Here is a 21702-nt window from a genome sequence, read left to right as displayed (position 1 = left end):
TCCAAGCGGGACTCAGCTCTTCCTTGCTCCTCCTTGATATCCTTATCTTAAAGAAGCTTTAAAAAAAATTTTTTTTTTTTAGATACATGGGATATTTAGTTGGAGAAGGCAATGGCAACCCACTCCGGTACTCTTGCCTTGAAAATCCCACGGATGGAGGGAGCCTGGTAGGCTGCAGTCCAGGGGGTCGCGAAGAGTCGGACACGACTGAGCGGCTTCCCTTTCACTTTTCACTTTCATGCATTGGAGAAGGAAATGGCAACCCACTCCAGAGTTCTTGCCTGGAGCATCCCAGGGACACGGGAGCCTGGCAGGCTGCCGTCTATGGGGTCGCACAGAGTCGGACATGACTGAAGCGACTTAGCAGCAGTAGCAGCAGATATTTAGTTGCAGCATGAAAACTCTTAGTTGTCCCAGGTGGGATCTAGATCCTTGACCAGGGATCCAGCTCCGGCCCCAGGCATTGGGAAGTGTGGAAACTTAGCCAGTGGACCACTAGGGAAGCCCCTGTCCTTAGGCTGGAGTATCTGTCCACAGGAGACAGATTCCAGCTGCTCAGGTGGGGCGCATGGAATTTCTGCCTCAGTGTGTCCAGGTGCAAACACTTGCAGCAAAGGGTCCCAGGTCCCAGCCTGTCTCAATAAGACAGAGGATACAGACAGGTGTTAAAATCTGTTCAGTGTCAAAACCACACCTGAAGCTGGAAATAAAATGAATGAAATTTCTGATGAATGACCCAATTTTCACGAAGGGAACTGAGTTCACGGCCAGTCGTGACGCCTAATGCGTTTTACTAGACATACACACAATACTACGTCACAAAGACAACTGGATTTGAAAGGAACCGGTTTCCCCTGGACTGCTAAATGTTCTGTTCTCCCCACTGAACGCCGTTATTTGCAAAAAGATGCACAGGTTTCAGCCGACCGCCAGACCGGGGCTGGGCAGGACAAAAGTTAGGCAGGCAGGCGAGCGCGCCGGGTCCCAAACGTAGCGGGTGGGAGAACAGGGGCGGGGGGCGGACGTCGCTTCCCCCGGAGGGCGCCCGGCGGCCGGTTGGTCCGGCCGGACGGTCCGGCCGGACGGCGTGGGAGGAGGGAGGCGGGGGCTAGGGCGGGGCGTGGGCTGGAGGGATCCCCGTGACGTCACGGACGGGGCGTGTCGTATGTAGATATCCGAGCGCAGGGGCTGCTGGTCCGTCATCTGGTGCTGAAACACGATATGGTCTCCCGTGGCGTGGGAGAGAACTGAGGAGTTTTTGCTTGAAAGTGCGTGGATCCGCTGTGTGGAAGGGCCAAGAAGGCTCGGGGATGGGTGGGAGGAAAGTGAGCGTGTGTGTACGGTGTAGGGCGTGTGAGGTTGCGGTGGGGCGGAAGCCAAGCAACTCATACTTACCTGGCAGGGGAGATACCATGATCACGAAGGTGGTTTTCCCAGGGCGAGGCTTATCCATTGCACTCCGGATGTGCTGACCCCTGCGATTTCCCCAAATGTGGGAAACTCGACTGCATAATTTGTGGTAGTGGGGGACTGCGTTCGCGCTTTCCCCTGGTTTGTCTGTGTAGAAAAACAGAAGCTGGGAAGGAGGCGGCGTCATAGCCAGCTGCATATGACCGGCTTGCGGAGTTTGCGCAGTCAGTCAGGCGAAGTCCGGAGCAAGCAGATGCGTCCTAAAAATCACTGTTGCTCTGTTGTTGAGCTCGGATCCCGAAGTGAGCGCTGAGAGTGCTTGCCCGTCTCCGTTCTGTAAAACTCCGGCAGAAGCGTGGGGCAAAGGTTTAGAGTGACGCCAGCAGCCGCAGTCGCGCTTGAGGAAGAAGTAGGAAGAGTGGTCTTTCGCCGGTTCGGAAACATGTGCTTGTTTTCCCGTCTTGTGGCAACAGGAGCCCTCCCAGGGCTACGCGTGGGTGCGGATGTCTGACGTACTGCTGATTTCATGGCAGGCTCGCTCATCTCGACTTGCCTGGGGGCGCAGGATCCAACCAGAGAGGCCCTTACCTGGGCCAAACACGCGAAGTCGGATGCAGGAGGCGCCCCGTGACGGACTTCTCGGTCGGCCTGTCTTGTGCGAGGCTGCCACTAGCCGGTTTCGCCACCAGTGTTCTGCTTTCAGAGGCTTCATTTCTTGCGTGGTCAGCTGCCTTGCTTACTACACGCCTTAGGCATCGCTGGAGATACTGCTTACATACCATCCCACTCACCCCTTCCCACCCCAAGCAGGGCTCTTCTTCGCATTTCTGGATCCAGTTCTCTCTTCACCCCTGCCTTTTCTCTCTAGGCCTTCTCCTGTTACCTTCCCAGTCAGAAAGCAGTACCTCTGTTTCAGCCTCGATGGTGCACCTGACAGGCTTCAGTAGTCTGGCAAACTAGGAAACCTCCTTAACATCCCTTCTCCTTAAATGGCAGTAGAATTCGTACCTTTCCCCACCCCCACCCCCCACCCCCCTTTTCGGTCAAAAGTGGTTTTCCTTTTCTTCCTAACTGAAAACATTGAACTACAATTTAGCAGAAAACACCAGGCCAAGTTGTCGGCAGTTTAGTGGGCTATTTGCCAACCCCTTTCTCAGGATGTGTTGTGCTTACTTCTGATTCACAAAGTCCTGCTGGCAAATAGAAACCACTGGGCTAAACAGAAAAGGCAGGGCCATGGCGGGATGGACTGTCGTCCCCCTCGTGGCTGCCTCGGGGACGGCACTCCCCTCAGATCCGCTCAGCCCCAAGAAGCCTCTGAGATCGGAGGAGGTGCTGGGAGTGGGCCTGGGAGTGGGGTGATGCTTAAGGGTAGGTCCAAAGAAAACTAACCAGAAAGCACACAGGATGCAGATCGAGGATCTAGGTCATTGAAAGTGAAAGCGGAACATCCTGCTCTGTCTCTCCAACGAGGGGAGGTTTCCTTGCTCACATATGAAATATCTTCAGCATTACTGATTGGGGCATAGACATGGATTACTGTGATATTGAATGGTTTGCCTCGGAAACGAACAGAGACCATTCTGTCGTTTTTGAGATTGCATCCAAGTGCTGCATTTCGGACTCTTTTATTGACTATGATGGCTATTCCATTTCTTCTAAGGGATTCTTGCCCACAGCAGTAGATACAATGCTCATCCGAGTTAAATTTACCCGCTCCAGTCCATTTTAGTTTGCTGACTCCTAAAATGTCAATGTTCACGCTTGCCATCTCCTGTTTGACCGCTTCCAATTTGCCTTGATTCATAGACCTAACATTCCAGGTTCCTGTGCAGTATTGCTCTTTACAGCATTGGACTTTACTTCCAACAGTAGTGACATCCACAACTGGGTGTTGTTTTTGCTTTGGGACTCAAACCCAGCCAAAACCCACGGTACCTGGTCAGGTTCTTGATGTCTCCACAGAAAGAATTCAGTGAGAGACAAAGTGATAGGTAAGAAGTAGATTTATTCAGACGCAAGAGAAGCAAGCACACTCCACAGACAGTGTGTGGGCCATGGCAGAAGAAGAGTGGGGTCGGGAAGGGTGGCATGGTTAGTTTTTATAAGCTGGGTAATTTTGTATGCTAAGGAGTGGGAGGATTATTCCAACTGTTTTTGGGAACGGGGTGGGGATTTCCAGGATTTGGGCCACCGCCCACTCCTTGGTGTTTTAACAGTGCCTTGGAACTGTCACGGCACCTCTGGATGTGTCATTTCACTTGCCGACTGAGGACCAAGGTCTAGTCTTGTCTGCCATCTTGGTCCCATTTGAGTCTAAAACCGGTTTGTGTTGTGTTCTTGGGCTATGTCATTATTTCAAAAGTTGTGCCCTGCCCCTTTCCCTCCTGTTACAGAGGGGTCAGGCTTTAAAGGTGACTTAGGTGGTGTGCCTGTGAGTTTGGTGGTGGTGTGTGCAGGGGCAACGTGCAGTATTCTGCTCTTGCTCTCAGCTTTTGAACTGTGGTGTTGGAGATGACTCTTTAGAGTCCCTTGGACAGCAAGGAGATCCAACCAGTCTATCCTAAACGAAATCAGCCCTGAATATTCTTTGGAAGGACTGATGCTGAAGCTGAAGCTCCAATACTTTGGCCACCTGATGCGAAGAACTGACTCATTTGAAAAGACCCGGATGCTGGGAATGATTGAAGGCAGGTGGAGAAGGGGGTGACAGAGAATGATATGGTTGGATGGCATCACCGACTCAATGGACATGAGTCTGAGTAAGCTCCGGGAGTTGGTGACGGACAGGGAAGCCCGGCGTGCTGCAGTCCATGGGGTCGCAAAGAGTCGGACACGACTGAGCGACTGAACCGAACGGAACTGATCCTCTTTCTGCCACCAGCTCTTCATAGATGACACTTGAATTTTTGGTCTTTTTGTATCTTGTCCATAATTTTGTCCAACTGCATACATGCAGTTGTTTTTAGTCCCTATTGTTTCTTTGCATTGTGTTGCTGGAGGAGACATTTTGATCTCGAGGACACAAGCAGTGAGTGGTGACTTGAAGCAGTGAGTGGTGGCTTGAAGCAAGATCTTTGTTCCCTGACCAGGAATTGAACCAGGGTAGCCTGTGTGAAAACCAGGAATCCTAGCCACCATTCCATCAGGAGCTAGGGCTAGAAGCACGGTTGGCCTGGCTCTTGCCTCTACTGAAAAATGAATTTCTTAAAGAGGCGACAGCTGTAAAAGTAGGTACAAAGTTTATTATCAGAGCCACAACACAAGTCAGGGAGCACGTAGATACACAGCTTATTTAAGACAGAAGTAAGGCAGAGATGCACACTCGGAAAGGGTGTGGGTGTCCTCCTTAATGAGGAGCAGTGCATCAGGCAGGCGATTCAAATCACTTATATAGAGCATTTCTTCCATTTTGGCCAATTTTCTCATCTCTTTTTCCACACCTGACCTCTCCTGGGGGCCCTTCCTGACATGCATGTGAAATTTTTTGCTAAGAAGGGTTGTAGCACAGAGGCCTCCTGGGAGGTTGACACCAACAATCACGGGGTGGCTCCTCCCCTCCTTTTTAACCTGGGAGGAACTTTTCTGAGCATGTGTAGTCTGTGAAGGTCTCCTGGACCTCAAGAATGCAAAATAGGTGGTCTCTATCTTCTATCCAATAAGGACTCAGCTCCTCCTTGCTCCTCCTAATATCCTTATCTTGGAGCATCTTATCTTTATACAAAATATTTATTTATTAGGCATGAAGGATCTTTAGTTGCAGCATGAAAACTCTTAGTTGTCCCATGTGGGATCTAGTTCCTTAACCAGAGATTGAACCGGAGTATGGAGTTAGTCCCTGGATCACTAGAGAAGTCCCTGCTCTTAGACTGGAGTTAACTGTCTACAGGGGATAGATTGCAGCTGCTCACCCTGGGGCCCATCGAATTCCTGCCTCAGTGTGTCCAGGTGCAAACACTGCAGCAAAAGGTCCCAGGTCCCAGCCTGTCTCAATAAGACAGAGGATACAGACAGGTGTTAAAATCTGTTCAGTGTCAAAACCACACCTGAAGCTGGAAATAAAATGAATGAAATTTCTGATGAATGACCCAATTTTCACGAATGGAACTGAGTTCACGGCCAGTCGTGACGCCTAATGCGTTTTACTAGACATACACACAATACTACGTCACAAAGACAACTGGATTTGAAAGGAACCGGTTTCCCCTGGACTGCTAAATGTTCTGTTCTCCCCACTGAACGCCGTTATTTGCAAAAGGATGCACAGGTTTCAGCCGACCGCCAGACCGGGGCTGGGCAGGACAAAAGTTAGGCAGGCAGGCGAGCGCGCCGGGTCCCAAACGTAGCGGGTGGGAGAACAGGGGCGGGGGGCGGACGTCGCTTCCCCCGGAGGGCGCCCGGCGGCCGGTTGGTCCGGCCGGACGGCGTGGGAGGAGGGAGGCGGGGGCTAGGGCGGGGCGTGGGCTGGAGGGATCCCCGTGACGTCACGGACGGGGCGTGTCGTATGTAGATATCCGAGCGCAGGGGCTGCTGGTCCGTCATCTGGTGCTGAAACACGATATGGTCTCCCGTGGCGTGGGAGAGAACTGAGGAGTTTTTGCTTGAAAGTGCGTGGATCCGCTGTGTGGAAGGGCCAAGAAGGCTCGGGGATGGGTGGGAGGAAAGTGAGCGTGTGTGTACGGTGTAGGGCGTGTGAGGTTGCGGTGGGGCGGAAGCCAAGCAACTCATACTTACCTGGCAGGGGAGATACCATGATCACGAAGGTGGTTTTCCCAGGGCGAGGCTTATCCATTGCACTCCGGATGTGCTGACCCCTGCGATTTCCCCAAATGTGGGAAACTCGACTGCATAATTTGTGGTAGTGGGGGACTGCGTTCGCGCTTTCCCCTGTGCTCTGTTTGTTGCAAAAGAAGACTACGGTTACGTTCAACGTTGTGAAGTCGTACTGTACCACTGAAGTAATACGTTGGTGGCTTTCGCCTGTGAGCTGGTACTCACTTCAAGAAAACAAGCAGTCGTCTGTTTGTTCTCTCTAGTGACTGTTGAAGTAGAGTTTTTTGCTAGGGCTGGCTGGTTGGGGTTGGAGCTTTGGTCTAAATGTGCCCCAACGCTGTTCTTACATGACCCTTGGACGTTCAGCTTTCGACGTGTTTTCCGCATGATTTCCTCAGAGTTACTGAGAAACTGCAGAGTTATCTAGGCGAACTATAGGCTAAATTTTACCGATTTGTCTGATCTCCGGCAGATTTTGCGCTAGGTTTTTTAGCAGTTCTCCGTCACCCTGACGTTAGTGAAATTCACGTGTTTGAATCGGTGATGGTATAAAACTATGCTTGTTTAACTTCTATGCAGAGTAGTACATCATGAGAAACGCTGGGCTGGAGGAAGCACAAGCCGGAATCAAGATCGCCGGGAGAAATATCAATAATCTCAGATACGCAGATGACACCACCCTTATGGCAGAGAGTGAAGAGGAACTAAAGAGCCTCTTGATGAAAGTGAAAGAGGAGAGTGAAAAAGTGGGCTTAGAAAAACTCAACAACATTCAGAAAACGAAGTTCATGGCATCTGGTCCCATCACGTCGTGGGAAATAGGTGGGGAATCAGTGGAGACAGCGTCAGGCTTTATTTTTCTGGGCTCCAAAATCACTGCAGATGGTGATTGCAGCCATGAAATTGCTTGCTCCTTGGAAGGAAAGTTATGACCAACCTAGATAGCATATTCAAAAGCAGAGACATTACTTTGCGGACTAAGATCCGTCTAGTCAAGGCTCTGGTTTTCCCAGTGGTCATGTATGGGTGTGAGAGTTGGTCTGTGAAGAAAGCTGAGCGCTGAAGAATCGATGCTTTCGAAGTGTGGTGTTGGAGAAGACTCTTGCGAGTCCCTTGGACTGCAAGGAGATCCTACCAGTCCATCCTAAAGGAGATCAGTCCCGGGTGTTCTTTGGAAGGACTGATGCTAAAGCTGAAACTCCAATGCTTTGGCCACCTCATGCGAAGAGTCGACTCATTGGAAAAGCCATGCTGGGAGGGATTGGGGGCAGGAGGAGAAGGGGACGACAGAGGATGAGATGGCTGGATGGCATCACCGACTCGATCGACATGAGTTTGAGTGAACTCCGGGAGCTGGTGATGGACAGGGAGGCCTGGCGTGCTGCAGTTCGCGGGGTCGCAAAGAGTCGGACACGACTGAGCGACTGAACTGAACTGAGCATTAGGGCTTTTCCCCAGTAAACCAGTTGTAGGCATCAGGTGGCCAAACTATTGAAGCTTCAGCATCAGTTCTGGCAGCAAATGTTCAGGACTGATTTCCTTTAGGATTGATTGGTTTGATCTCTTGTAATCGGGACAGTGGTGATTTTTTTTTTTTTTTAGTGCTTTTTTTTTTTTTTTTTTGGCTACGGGTGTTACTGTTGATTGTCGTGTTCTAATGCTGCGAGCGACTTTGCGCACGTACTTACTTGGTAATATGATATGATGTTGGTGTGGTTTAGTCACCAAGTCATTCCTGACTCTACGTTATTGCCAGGAGATAAGTTCTTCTTCATACACATCCTCTGAACTTTACCTTTTTACCTTTCTTGCTTCCATTTTGATTGCACTTTCCGTGTCACCTTAGAGTTTACACAGTTTGAGTTTTTAAAACGTGTATCCTAGGGGCACCCTGCTGCTACTGCTAAGTCACTTCAGTCGTGTCCGACTCTGTGCGACCCCATAGACGGCAGCCCACCAGGCTCCCCCGTCTCTGGGGTTCTCCAACACTGGAGTGGGTTACCATTTCCTTCTCCAATGCATGAAAGTGAAAAGTGAAAGGGAAGTCGCTCAGTCGTATCCGACTCTTAGCGACCCCATGGACTACAGCCTACCAGGCTCCTTCGTTCATAGGATTTTCCAGGCAAGAGTACTGGAGTGGGGTGCCCTTGCCTTCTCCGAGGGGCACCCTGGTGTGTTCTTAATAACAGAGACTTGCAATAGATTAGATTCAACAGTTTTTGCTGGGTACCTGAGCCCACGCTTTCCAGGTCCTAATGGAGAACTGAAGCCCACAAAGAAGAGCCAGATAGAAACTGCCTCAGTCTCTTATTGCTTTTAAACTCCCGACCCTAAAAATAGAAGTGTCCTTCTATAGCTGTGTGTCAAAGAACAAAACAGTTACCTGGCCCAAGAGCTGTGAAACAGTAAGAGGACATCTGGTAGGAAGTATGAATTGCTGCGAGTCTGTCTGTACCAGCAGATAAAGTACCTTTGTGAGCGGTAACAGTGCTGGAGACCTCTGGAGCTCTTCCCAGGGTCCAAACGAATATGACAACCACTTCTATTTCTCCTTTCCAAATCTCAGCTAGTATCTACAACCCTGCTTTAAAGTCTGCTAAATCCAACATCTGAGACATCTTGGAGTTGTCTTTTTTTTTTTCTTTTCTTTTTAAAACTATGTGTTGAACAGGTAGCATTTTTCTGTTTCTTTGCATGTTTCACTTTTGTTTACTGGACTCTTTGAATGATACATTCTAGATACTCTGGATTCTGGTATCTTCTCCAAAATGTATCAACTTTTGTTCTACTAAGCAATTTGATTACTGGCCAATGACTTTGAACTTGGGTACGGCTGGATTTATGGATTGTGTTGGTAGATCTGTGGAAATCCAAAGCCCTCCTTGATGTGACTCAACCTCCAAACACTGCTAACCTTGTCAGGTCTTAGTTTTACACTTATGGGGGGAGGATCAAGAGTAGGCCTTACACCAGGGTATGGTCTTTCCTCCTAAAACAGTCTTTCTGGAGTACCAACTGAATGCTCAGGGTGATACAGAGTTAACAAGGCCTGAATTCCTGTGTTGCCAGCAGAGACTTCTAAAAGCTCTGTTCTGGTTTTCATCCCAATAGCATCTGTCGTCCCATAAGCCTCGCATAAGCACTCCACCCGTGAGCAGCCTAGCACTCAGCAAATGACTGGCAGGAGACCCAATATAGACTTTTGAAAACTAGCCTGTAAACTGTTCTCTCCTTTCTGGTTCTCTACAGATTCTAGTTGTTTCAGTTGCCCTCTGACCTCTGCCTTAGCTTTGTGTGAGCACCATGCTCTGCTGGAATTCCAGCTTGCTGTACCACCATCGGGTCATTTCCACAACTCTCTCTCAGGCACTCACAGCCTTGCACTGCCTCTGTCCAGTGTGTATAACCAGGTGCTTCACACATTTTGCCCATTTTTATGGTTGTTTAAGGCAAGAAGCAGCACTAGCTGGAATCAAGATTGCCAGGAGAAATATCAATAACCTCAGATATGCAGATGACACCACCCTTATGGCAGAAAGCGAAGAAGAAATAAAGAGCCTCTTGATGAAAGTGAAAGAGGAGAGTGAAAAAGTTACTTAAAGCTCAACATTCAGAAAACTAAGATCACGGCATCCGGTCCCGTCACTTCATGGCAGATAGACGGGGGAACAGTGCAAACAGTGGCTGACTTTATTTTGGGGGGGCTCCAAAATCACTGCAGATGGTGACTGCAGCCATGACATTAAAAGACGCTTACTCCTTGGAAGGAAAGTTATGACCAACCTAGACAGCATATTAAAAAGCAGAGACATTATTTTGCCAACGAAGGTCTGTCTAGTCAAGGCTATGGTTTCTCCACTAGTCATGTATGGATGTGAGAGTTGGACTATAAAGAAAGCTGAGCGCCGAGGAATTGATGCTTTTGAACTGTGCTGTTGGGGAAGACTCTTGAGAATCCCTTGGACCGCAAGGAGATCCAACCAGTCCATCCTAAAGGAGATCAGTCCTGGGTGTTCATTGGAAGGACTGATGTTGAAGCTGAAACTCCAATGCTTTGGCCACCTGATGCGAAGAGCTGACTCATTGGAAGAGACCCTGATGCTGGGAAAGACTGAGGGCAGGAGGAGGAGGGGACGACAGAGGATGAGATGACTTGTTGGCATCACCAACTCAATGGACATGAGTTTGGGTAAACCCCGGGAGTTCGTGCTGGACAGGGAAGGCTGGCGTGCTCCGGTTCATGGGGTCTCAGAGAGCTGGACATGACTGAGCGATTGAACTGAACTGAAGGGAACTGAAGGCAAGAAGTCTAATCTAGTGAAATTATTATACTATGGCTGTAGGTGGAAGTCCTGGATTGTTTTCAGTGACTTTATAATTAAGGCTTAGGCTGGAGCATTATGATATATAAATAATTTGAACATTGTTTTCCATATTTACAAATTCCTGGCCTAAGAATTTTTTTTTTTAACTTTATTAACAAGTGCTACTAAGACTGATCTGGGCCCTCTGAATTCACTTTCAGCATGGTAATCTCACAGCACCACGAGGAGATACGGCTCAGTATCCTGTTCTTTGGCTATGTTCCAATGCTTCAACTACATGCTACTCCAAAATATGCCAATTTGTCCTAAGAATTATTTTGAGCTAAAGGCATTTGGAAAACAGCAAGTACATTCTTATCACCAGAGACAGGAAGTCAAGGCCCAGAGAAATCCACACAAACAGATTTTGTTAACTCATATCTTCCTTTAGTCTTCCCATATATTTTACTTTTCCATCATCACCTCTCTTTGTTTGACCTAGTATATAAATGCTTGGGTCTAGCCAGTTCTTTGGGTTTTCACTTTCCTATTGGAGTTTCCATGGTCATGTGACAATCAGTATGTTTTCCTCCTGTTAGTCTGTCTTATGTCAATCTAATTCTCAGGCCTAGCTGGAGACCCCAAGAGGCTTAAGGTGAAGTTTGCCTCTCCTGCAAACTCTCCTAGGACCACAAAAGAAAGGATTAGCAAAAAGCTATCTAAAAGGGACAAGAGGGCACTTGGTGTAGGCTTGGTAGACCTAATAGTAAATGTCAGAATTCCCAGAATCAGATGGATGGAAGGGTGTCTGCCTTAAGACAAAGGTTGCTAGGGGAGGCCCAGAGAGATAAGCTGTCATATAACTGGGGACCAGTGACTAAATTTCTCCTTTGAGTCTGTCTCTTTCCTCTCCTTTCCTATTCTTCCTCCCAGTTCTGCCCTTCTTTCTTCTGAGTCTTCCTTTCCACTTCCTTCCCGCCTGTAATTAGGCAGCACCCAGGGCCTGGGGCTTGGTCCCACCAATGCCTCTATGTGTTTGGGTTTTTAATATTTCTTCTACAAAAAACCTCCCTTGGTGATCTGCTGAAACCTGCACAGACTTCTTAGATCAATGAATTTTAATGCACAGAATCAAATACAGTTGTCTCTGGGGCTTCCACAGCATTATAGAAAGAATGAGCAGGAAGGCTGAGCTTACACAATCAATCTCCCATGCTTAGACCCAAGATAACCCTAGAGTTGGGGTGGTGCAAAATAAGAGATCGTGGGATCTGCCAGCCTCAGAGGAATTAAAACTACTGTACATTACTATTTTTACTATCCAAACTGAGAAAATGTAGTGGTTCCTGAAACAGAGCTCCAATGAGAAGGACCACAAGCTCCCTTGTGGCCACTATGGGGAGCAGTACAGCCCTGAAACTGCGGCTACTAATCCAAAGAAAACCAAATAAAATGCACTGGATGCTGGGCTATGCTCAAGACTTTGAAATTAGAAGCTTTGCATGCTACAAACTGAGCTAGCAGGATGACGAAGAACCATGAGCTTTCCTGCCTACCAGTTCGGGATCAGTTGCCCAAATGCAAAATGGCTTAGCAAAGACCAAAGGCAAAGTCAGAGAGCTGCTAATGAGGAACTAGGTTTGTAAAAAGTGTAATGGACTCCCTCCTCCCCGAGGTTCATGGCAGTAAGTCACCGACCAGGCCTACTACTGTGCTGCTTCTGAGCTCAAGCAGAAACCGAGCTCGTGGGTAGAAACTACTGCCCAGAGGTGGGGTCGGGATGAGGGAGCAACTTCACCCTCTCCAGAGGGTCTTGTAGAAAGGCCTCTCCCTGCCCATTTCCGCCCAGATGGAACCTCAGACATGTAAGACGGAATGATCTTTTCCAGCTCATCCCGAGAATGAGATTTACCAGATCCACCTTCTTAGTCCTGTTATTGGAATTTTCTGACACTCCACAATTCTGAGTACTTTTCTCCAAGGTCACAAGGGAGAGTTCATACAGCACCAAATGCACTTTCTGTGTCTCAGCACAAGGCCGCATCTTCTACTTCTTCTGTGGGGGTTGTTGGGGAAATAAGAAATCCAGACTCAAAGGAACACGCGTATTGATAAATAGAGTATTAGCTAATTTTATTACTGAGGGAAAAAAGTCAGAGCTCCTGCTTGCAGGTAGCCCACACAAGACTACAAAACTATTGTGGACTTCCAGCTCTATTAATGTGGGATTAAAGCTGCAGTTGTCATCATCCTACCCAATCAGCATTACTCCAGGAATGATACTAGGCCTTCTCTGACAGTGCACCTACTTGACAGTACGCCAGGTTAGTAACATTTAACATTCCTCGGCAAGGAGGGCGGAGAGGCAGCGCTCGGCCGACTCCCGGCCACAGAGGGCCCCTGGGGGGCGTTTTCAACAGTCCTGCGGGGAGCCGGAGGTGTGCTCCCTCTACCGCGCGGGGCCGCGGGCCCCTGGCCACCCGCTTAGAAGTTTGGACTCCTCAGGGCGTGGTGGTCTTTAGCCAAGCATTTCAGAGAGGAACATCAGTCATTCCAATTCGAGAGCATACAACAGTAAACAATCGTGATCAGCGCGGTGGCGGACAGAAAGGAAGCAGGGAAAGGGTAATCAAAGCGATCTAACCAAAATAGGCATTTTCCGTTTTCTTTTGGCCTTTCCCCTCAGTGGCCAGAGCACTAGCAGCGCGCTCTCCGTTCCTCCCCGGGCTGCCTCCACTCCCACTCGCTGTCTTCTCCTCTTCTTCAGCTTTCCCTGGTCGACCCTCCCCTCCCCTCAGGACGGACGACCTCAGACTGCGGCTGAGTCTGGTGGGGAGTTCGCTTCGGTCCTAATGCGCACATGTCCAAAGTCGGGACCTTTGCCTTGTTCTTAATCAGCTCTGGGAACAAAAGCGCCTCCGGCTTGGAGAAACCTTTCCCGCCTTCCGTTTCCAGAGTTCCTCATAGGTCCAAAAGCTTAAGGACTTCCCTGGTGGCTCAGAGGTTAAAGCATCTGGGAGACCCGGGTTAAGCACACACTGGAATTCTTGGTTGCCCTAGGACCTTGGGGTAGTATGCATCCTTCACCCAGCATTTATGAGTGCCTACTAGGTCCGATGGACATGAGTTTGAGTAGGCTCCGGGAGTTGGTGATGGACAGGGAAGCCTGGTGTGCTGCAGTCCATGGGGTCGCAAAGAGTCGGACATGACTGAGCAACTGAACTGAACTACTAGGTGCGAGGCCCTGCCCTGGAGGACCCGCTGCATCGCGAGCAATTCCGAGGTGCCTGCGGGTCGGAGTCCACAGCTGGAGGCACAGGGCGTGGGCAACGCAGTGGGGGCACAGCCGGTTCGTGTCCTTGGCACGGAGTGGTAACGTGGACGCCTTCAGCCCGGGAGGCTGCGGTAGTCACCTGGCGCAGAGAGGGCGTTGAGATGGGGAGGAGCCGGTGGGAAGGCTGTGGATCTGGCCTTCTTCGGCCGTCAGAGCCCCTTAGCTGACTCCCAGAAGTTCTATCGATGTCCAAACGTGACCAGCAACACCAACTCTGGGCTTCAGGGTCTCGCGCACACCTCCGGTTTCCGAAGTATGGGAATATGAAGATAGTCACGGCGAGAGGCTGAAAAGCAATTTCTGGGATCAGGATACAAATTTAGAGCACTGAGTTCCCGTGTCTCTGTGGCGCAATCGGTTAGCGCGTTCGGCTGTTAACCGAAAGGTTGGTGGTTCGAGCCCACCCAGGGACGTGCCGTTTTACTTGCTCAAAGTCCTTTCTTGCAACTTCAGGTTATCTCCAAGGTCAGAGTCCGGGACAGATATAGTTCTTGGTGAGGGTCTTCTTCCCAGAGGCTTGTAGAAGGCCTGTACACTGAGAGAGGAAACTGCTGTCTCTTCTGTTTTTATAAGGATACTAATCCCAGCATTAGTGAGGGCTACACTCTCAGGAATTCATCTAAACCTAACTACCTGCCAAAGGCTCCACCTCCTAATACTGTTACACTGGGGAGTTAGTGCTTCAACATATGAACTTAGGACATAGACATTCCTCAAGTGTCTAAAATGCTTTCCTTCATAGTGACTTAATTGCACAGACTTAATAGTCACATGAGTGGGAGAGAAGTTGTCCTGTGTAGTTCTTTTATTTTTTCTTCCTGGAGAGATTGTGTGTGTGTGTATTTATACACAGAAAATCAAGGAATTATAGAAAGGTACATATAGTGAGAAAATTCTCGCCTCCACTACTCATTTCCAAAGGCCAAATACCAACCTGATGGTTATCAATAAACAAATTTATTTTTAATAAAGTCAACAGCTTGACTTTATGATTTTTATAACAAAATAGTCACCTACTTTATAAATATATATATTAAAAACCTTGGGCAAGCCAGGCTATATTCACCTGCTGTAACTCAAACTTGACTATAGGATGCTGAAGCCAAAAGGCCAGCCATGACTGGCCAATTTCTATGACTTCTTAAAGCATTGGGATCTAGAAATTCCACAGAATTTTCTTTTGCTTCTTTCTCCCCTTGTTTGCTTGTCTGATTTGAGCTAGAAGCTCACAGATAATTAATTTAACAAATAAAAATGAAAAGAAAAAATCTAAAACCTTTACATTTTGAAATTTCAGTTTCATTACCAGTATTTTTGTGGAAAAGAGAATCTAGCTATGGTATTAAAAACACTCAGTTAAAAGTATACATACATACATATCTCCAGTCCAGATATCATACAGGTCTAAAAACAACAAATAAATATTCTCAAATAAATGAAAGAATTCAGGAAATAATTAAAAAAAAAACCTTCTTTGAAAAAACTGTTTGATACCAAAATGCAGCTAATGAGATGCTTTCACAATTAAAAATCTCAGGACTAGCACTGTACGACACAAAGCATGAACCCAGTGGAAACCATTAACATTAATAATAATGAATTAATATTGGTTCATCAATTGTAACAAATGTATCACACCAGTGCAAGAAGTTAATAACAGGGGAAGCAGTGCAGGTGGAGGAGAGGGAGCACATGGGACTATTTATTTTTAATCTCAAGAATGGAAAGACCGTATTTGCTGGGTATTATGCATTTGTTCCTACAGATATATTCTCATCATTAGCTACCCCAGAAAGTCTTCTTGAACTGTGCAGAAAGACTGCCCATTGCTTCTTGTTGGCTACAGCCAATGGGATGTACTTACTGGGAATGGGGAGAGTGGGAGGAATATGAAGTCAGCATGATTGTTTCCTGCAGGTTGGCAGTAGTTGTGTTCTTGGCCACTCCCCAGGACAGTTACTGTTCGGTGCCACTATACTATATTTACAGCTTTACCTACAACTATTGCTTTCCCAGGTTCTAGAAACAGCTCTCTCCCCTTGGCCAATCAGGCCTAGTAACTGCTTTTCACTATAGCTGGCCCTAAGATGTTGCACCATCTATTTAGTGACTGCATCCCCTTCTTAGAGCCCAAGAATCCTGAGTTGGGAGGTCCCAAGAAACCCTCTTACTCCTCAGCAGGTCTGGGTTTCAGAGGGCCTCAGGGAATATGCCCACCCCACTCCAGTACTCTTGCCTGGAAAATCCCATGGCCAGAGGAGCCTGGTAGGCTGCAGTCCATGGGGTCGCAAAGAGTCAGATACTACTGAGCGACTTCACTTTCCACTTTTCACTTTCATGCATTGGAGAAGGAAATGGCAACCCACTTCAGTGTTCATGCCTGGAGAACCCCAGGGACGGGGAAGCATGGTGGGCTGCTGTCTATGGGGTCGCACAGAGTCGGGCATGACTGAAGTGACTTAGCAGCAGCAGCAGCAGCAGGGAATATGCCACAAAGTTATCTGAGAGCTCATTTCATCTGTTCAGCTCATTAGCAGAAGAACAATTACAACTTTCTTCCTTCAGAAAATACCCCTAATAAAACTTCTACTGTCTTTTAGGGAAATTTTTTTTTCTAAGAATGACATAAAACTCAAAATCCCTAGGGAAAGAAGAAAACCCCAATACCTTTACCTACATAAAAGGTTTAAGAATTTGTTTAGCTAAAAAACGGCTTCCCTGATAGCTCAGTAGGTAAAGAATCTGGCTGCAATGCAGGAGATCCCAATTTGATTCCTGGGTCAGGAAGATCCCCTGGAGAAGGGAAAGGATACCAACTTCAGTATTCTGGCCTGGAGAATTCCATGGACTGAGTTGGACAGATCTGAGCCACTTTCACATGTACATATGTAGCTTAAAAAAAAAAAAAAAAAGGTAAATGAAGCACTCAACATCTGGCAAAGCCAAGGCCTGGGTGATTCAGCCTGTAAAGATATGTCACTTTTATTATTATTGTCATTATTTTTTACTGTGCTTGGTCTTTGTTGCTGCACAGGCTTTTCTCTAGTTGAGGTACATGGCCTTCTCATTGCAATGACAAGCCACTTTTAGATTCAGACGGTTTATTACTTACATATACAGCAAAAGGAAGAGCAGTTGAAGGTATAGACTTCACGACTCCTCATCTCCAACATCCAAAGAGATGTCACTGAAACAAAAGGGGTCAGTGACTGTAATGCAAGTTGTGGGATACCCTGTTATTGCGGAGTTAATTCTAGACTGCAGCTAAGAGTTTTATAGTCTGCAGCTGTCCTCAGAGAAGGAGTGAGGAGGTAAGCAGAATGCCTTAAGTGTGATTAGAAGTTGCAAGGCAATGAAAAACTGTCCCAGGGTAGACCGGGAGGGGAATAGAAACTGCCTCCTGGCTGCTCTTTACAAGCCTCCCATCCTCCCTGTTTGGGGACAATCACAAGGTGCTTTGCCTTGTGGTAAGTTTCACAATAGTTTCACTTCAAGTCTTCCCTTGTGTGGCCTGTGCAAATACATAGAAGGTCACCTGGGTACCACAGCAGAACTGTTCCTCTACAATATTCAAAAGACAACAAATTGGTAAAACATTTGAAACATTACAACATATGAAAAGCTTTTTTATTTAGTATTTATTTTTAGCAAGCTTATATATGCACACAGTTTAGGAAGTCAAATACTTACAAACCTGGTAATGAAAACCGACAGTCCCCTGAACCTCTCTGCCATTTCTTGCTCCCTAGAAGTAACTACTTTAAATTCTTTTAATCAGTGATTGGTTATTAATCTGTTTCTATAAACAAATATTGTTAATTCTTGATTTTCTAGTTTTAGGCACTTTATCTCTCCTTTACATACTCCCACTACACTTGGCACTACATACATGTATATACATTTTTCACTTTTCCATTTTCCCAATTGTGATGGTTAATTTTATGTGTCAGTCTGGCTAGGCCATGGTACCCAGATACTGGGGTCAAATATTAATCCAGATGTTCCTTTGAAGGTATTTTTTAGATGAGATTAACATTTAAGTCAGTAGACTCTGAGTAAAGCAGATTATCCTCCAAAATGTGAGTAGGCCTCATCCAAGCCATTGAAGGCCCTAAGAGAAAAAGACTTAGATCCCCAAAAGAAGGAAGAATACTGCCTCTAGACTCTGTTTTCAGGTGAGAGCTACAACATCAATTCGTCCCTGGGTCTCCAGCCTGTTGGCCTACCCTGAAGAGTTTTAGATTTACCACCCTCCACAATAACATCTCTGTATACAAACTAAATTTCTATATACACATGTGTGTATCTTCTATTGGTTCTGTTTCTCTGGGAAACCCTAATATATCAATATGCTTATGTCATAATTTTGAGAGATTAATGATTATCATTTTTACTATACAAACTATTAACAGAGAATTTAATGTGATCACTTTTTGAATATATTTTTCCCTTGGCAGTAACAATTACATTGCTTCTCCATTTGCTTAATTTTCCATGTATTTATTATTGAATAAATAAGCAATTTCTGTAAGCCTTCTCTCAAGAGCTTTCTCATTCTTTTCTACAGCTATATTTAATTGTGTGGTTGTATTGCCATTTATTTAGTCACCCCCAAACTGATGGACCTTTGGAGAATTTCCAATTTTTTAGTTAATAAAAAGTGTTTCTTGAATAACTTTGTACACAATTTCACACTTGTATAGGATAAACTTCTAAATGTGGATTGCTGAAATAAAAAAAAAGTTTTTATATTGCTCAAAAAGCACCCTGTAGAACTTGTACCAATTTACCCTCTTGTTAACAATGTTTATTCACTCTCCAACATATTAAACTTCAAAAAATTTACCATTTCTTATAGTTGAAAATTTATTTCAAGTTAATTTTAAATTGCACTACTTTTGTTAATAGCAATGTTGAATGTTAAGTATCGCCTCATATGGGCAATAGCCTTTTATATTTTCTTTATGTTTGCTATTTTTATTGGGTTATTGGTTTATTTCTTGTTGGCTTATAGTTCTGTAAATATTAGGGAAATTAGTCTTTTGTACATGATGTGTGTTCTAAGAATGTAGATGTCCAGCATGGTATGATACATTTGATGCAGCCACAGGAAGGGAGGAGAACCAGAAGAGAAGGTTATTATACTCACAGGTCCCAGAGTGGGGTCACCGCTGGCAAGTGCAGGGCCATGCAGAAGCCCAATCGGTAGGGCGTTCAATTGAACAAGTGGGGAGCAGTGAGAGCCAGGGCCTGTGGGCTGCAGCCTTCACTGGGGTCCTGAGTGGAATCTAAAGAAAGCAACCCAAGATGGAGAAAGAGAGGAAGGAAAGAGGAAGAGGGAGCAGCAGGGAGTCAGGGAAGTGGAGGAAGGAGGGGAAAATTAGAGTCCCGTTTGGGTTGCTTTTCAAGGGGTTTCAGTTGTTTTTGTGTGTGCGTTCACAAGGGGCCTGTGAGAAGGATGCTGATACACTGAAGCATTAACTCAAAATGGAGGGGTTTTAACACAATATAAGTTGCAAATACTTCCCCAAATTGTCGTTTGTCTTTCGACTTTTCTTGTGGAGATTCCATTCATTTATATAGTGAAATTCATCAATATTTTCTCTCAGGACTGAATTTGTGTAATAGTTAGAACAGCCTTTTCCACACACACACCAAGAAAACAAACTAATTTTCATGTTTCTTGTAAGAATTTTATGTTCCTTTTCATTTTTATTTTAAATCTTTGATCAATTTGGAATTTACTTTTATGTAAAGGATGTCACTGGGCTTCCTTGGTGTGGCTCCAGTGGTAAAGACTCTGCCTGTGATGCAGGAGACGCGGTTTCCTTCCTGGGTCAGGAAGATCCCCTAGAGGGGGCCACGGCAACCCGCTCCAGTATTCTTGCCTGGAGAGTTCCATGGACAGAGGAGCCTGGCAGGGTACAGTCCATGCGGTCTCAAAGAGTCTGACAAGACTAAGCAACTGAACACACAAAGGGTATGATATTCATTGACTGTAATTTTTTTTCTCAGACAGCTACCTAGTTATTAAAAACATGCTCATTAGAATTATTAATTCGAGTCCCTCTTTCTACTATATTACATTTCTTTATGTATTTTGGTCTATTTTTGGACTTTATGCTGTCCTATTGATTGCTGTTTCATTCATACAAGATATTTTATAACTTTAATCATTATAATTTATGGCATTTTAATATTTCATAGGGTTAGTCCGTCCTCATTCCTCTTTCTAAAAAAGAATTTCCCTGATAGTTACTGCTTGTTATTTTTCCATTTAAACTTTAGGATTATATGTTATCCGGTTTGAATTTTTAAAAAATTTCTTGACATTTTAATGAAAACTGTTAAATTCAGACACCAGGTTAAGGAGAGGTGTTCTTTTTGATGTTGAGTATCCTACCCAAGAACATGGTACATCTTGGTTGATAGGAAAGGAAGTTGCTCTAATACAGCTGTTCCTGAAATTGAGCATTTATCCAAATCACCTGGTGAGTCTGTCTGTTGGGCCCACCTCAAGAGTTTCTGAATCTGTAGGTCTGAGGTAGGGCTTGAGGATTTGCATTTCTCAAAAGTTTCCAGATGATTTTGGTGATGCTTGTCTTGACACAATACCTTGAGAATTGGCTACTGTATTGATGATTTTGGAGACGGTTCCATATATAATGGAGACTAAACATTTACAAACTTAAAAAAAAAGTAGGATTGGCCAATGATCCTTCTGGAGAAGTGGGAAGATCTGTATGACGAATTAAGAGGGAATCTCCGCATTGTGGTGGAGAAGCCTGATGACTGGTGCCAAAGTCGGCTTCCACTCACCTTGAAAACACGGACTTTACTCACACCACCCATCACAACACTGAATGGGAGATTTAACAGGGACAATGTAAACAACTTCGGGCCTTCCGGCTAGAGCAAAGTTCGATCCATAGTTAACTCAAAATGACCGATCAATAGCCAATTCAAAAAGCTTGAGTACAGCGTTCCAGAGGGACCGGATATGTTCATCCAAAGACAGCACTGCAATCTGCCCATCTGCCCCGCTCCAGGCCTTCAGCCTTGCTCCTCCCGATCCATTCCCCCTTTCTTTGTTCTTCCGCGTCCCTCCTTCTCAGCGTCTTTTCCCTCTCCTCTTTTTCTTTTGGAGATCAGTCCTTTGAGGCTGATGGACGTTTCAAAACCCAGAAAGCAAAGGCACGTTGCTAAGCACCTAACGGCGAACATTTTAACTACCTAAGAAGGCACTTCAAAACCTCATCCAAAATTTCCCAGTGACTAAGAGAGAACGAAAGTGTTTCCGTTTGGTCGTGTCCTAAGACAGTGCAGGCCCCAATTTTTTGACACCAGGAAGTAGGTTCGTGGAAGACAGTTTTTCCACAGCTGGGGTGGGGGTGAGGGTGAGGGGGGTGCGGGGTGTGGGGATGGTGTTCGGGAGGTAATAGGAAGGATGGGGAGCGATGGGGAACAGCCGATGAAGCTCACCTCCTGCTGTGCAGCCCGGTTCGTAACAGGCAGCGGACAGCTAGTGGTCCACGACCCGAGGGTTGGGGACCCCTATCTTAAGACGTCTTCTAGGTGGGGCAAGTCGAAACAGAACCAAGGGGGAGCTCCGCGGGCCCCGGATTCGGTCCTCGGAGGAACCTGGTTCCAGGGAGCCGTGGATCAGGGACCCCTGGTCTCAACCTGAGATGCCGGAACCGGTAGCCCAGATTCCTCTTTTTGCTGAAATTTGGGCAAATAGAGGCGATTTCTGGAATAGTTTACTGAAGTTTGAAACAGCAGTGACAACAATAGTTATTTAGAAGTTGCTGGTTTAGTTGGCAGCGAATAAAGGAAGATTTAATACAACCGAAGGTGGGTAGGAAAAACAAAAGTTTAGGC

The 21702-nt window shown here is 46.4% G+C and overlaps 3 non-coding genes across 3 annotated transcripts; all 3 read left to right on the top strand.

Moving 5' to 3' along the window:
* The first annotated feature begins 1387 nt into the window (after positions 1-1387).
* On the top strand, positions 1388-1551 carry LOC138431705 (U1 spliceosomal RNA). Its single transcript, XR_011253851.1, has one exon. It is a non-coding gene; the product is annotated as a U1 spliceosomal RNA (small nuclear RNA).
* A 4585-nt stretch (positions 1552-6136) lies between these two features.
* LOC138431704 (U1 spliceosomal RNA) lies at positions 6137-6300 on the top strand. The gene has a single exon (XR_011253850.1). It is a non-coding gene; the product is annotated as a U1 spliceosomal RNA (small nuclear RNA).
* A 7860-nt stretch (positions 6301-14160) lies between these two features.
* On the top strand, positions 14161-14234 carry TRNAN-GUU (transfer RNA asparagine (anticodon GUU)). Its single transcript has one exon. It is a non-coding gene; the product is annotated as a tRNA-Asn (tRNA).
* Positions 14235-21702: the final 7468 nt, after the last annotated feature.

The sequence above is a fragment of the Ovis canadensis genome, chromosome 1 (assembly GCF_042477335.2).
Source record: "Ovis canadensis isolate MfBH-ARS-UI-01 breed Bighorn chromosome 1, ARS-UI_OviCan_v2, whole genome shotgun sequence".
Classification (NCBI taxonomy): domain Eukaryota; kingdom Metazoa; phylum Chordata; class Mammalia; order Artiodactyla; family Bovidae; genus Ovis; species Ovis canadensis.
This window is presented reverse-complemented; position numbering and strand designations above follow the sequence as displayed.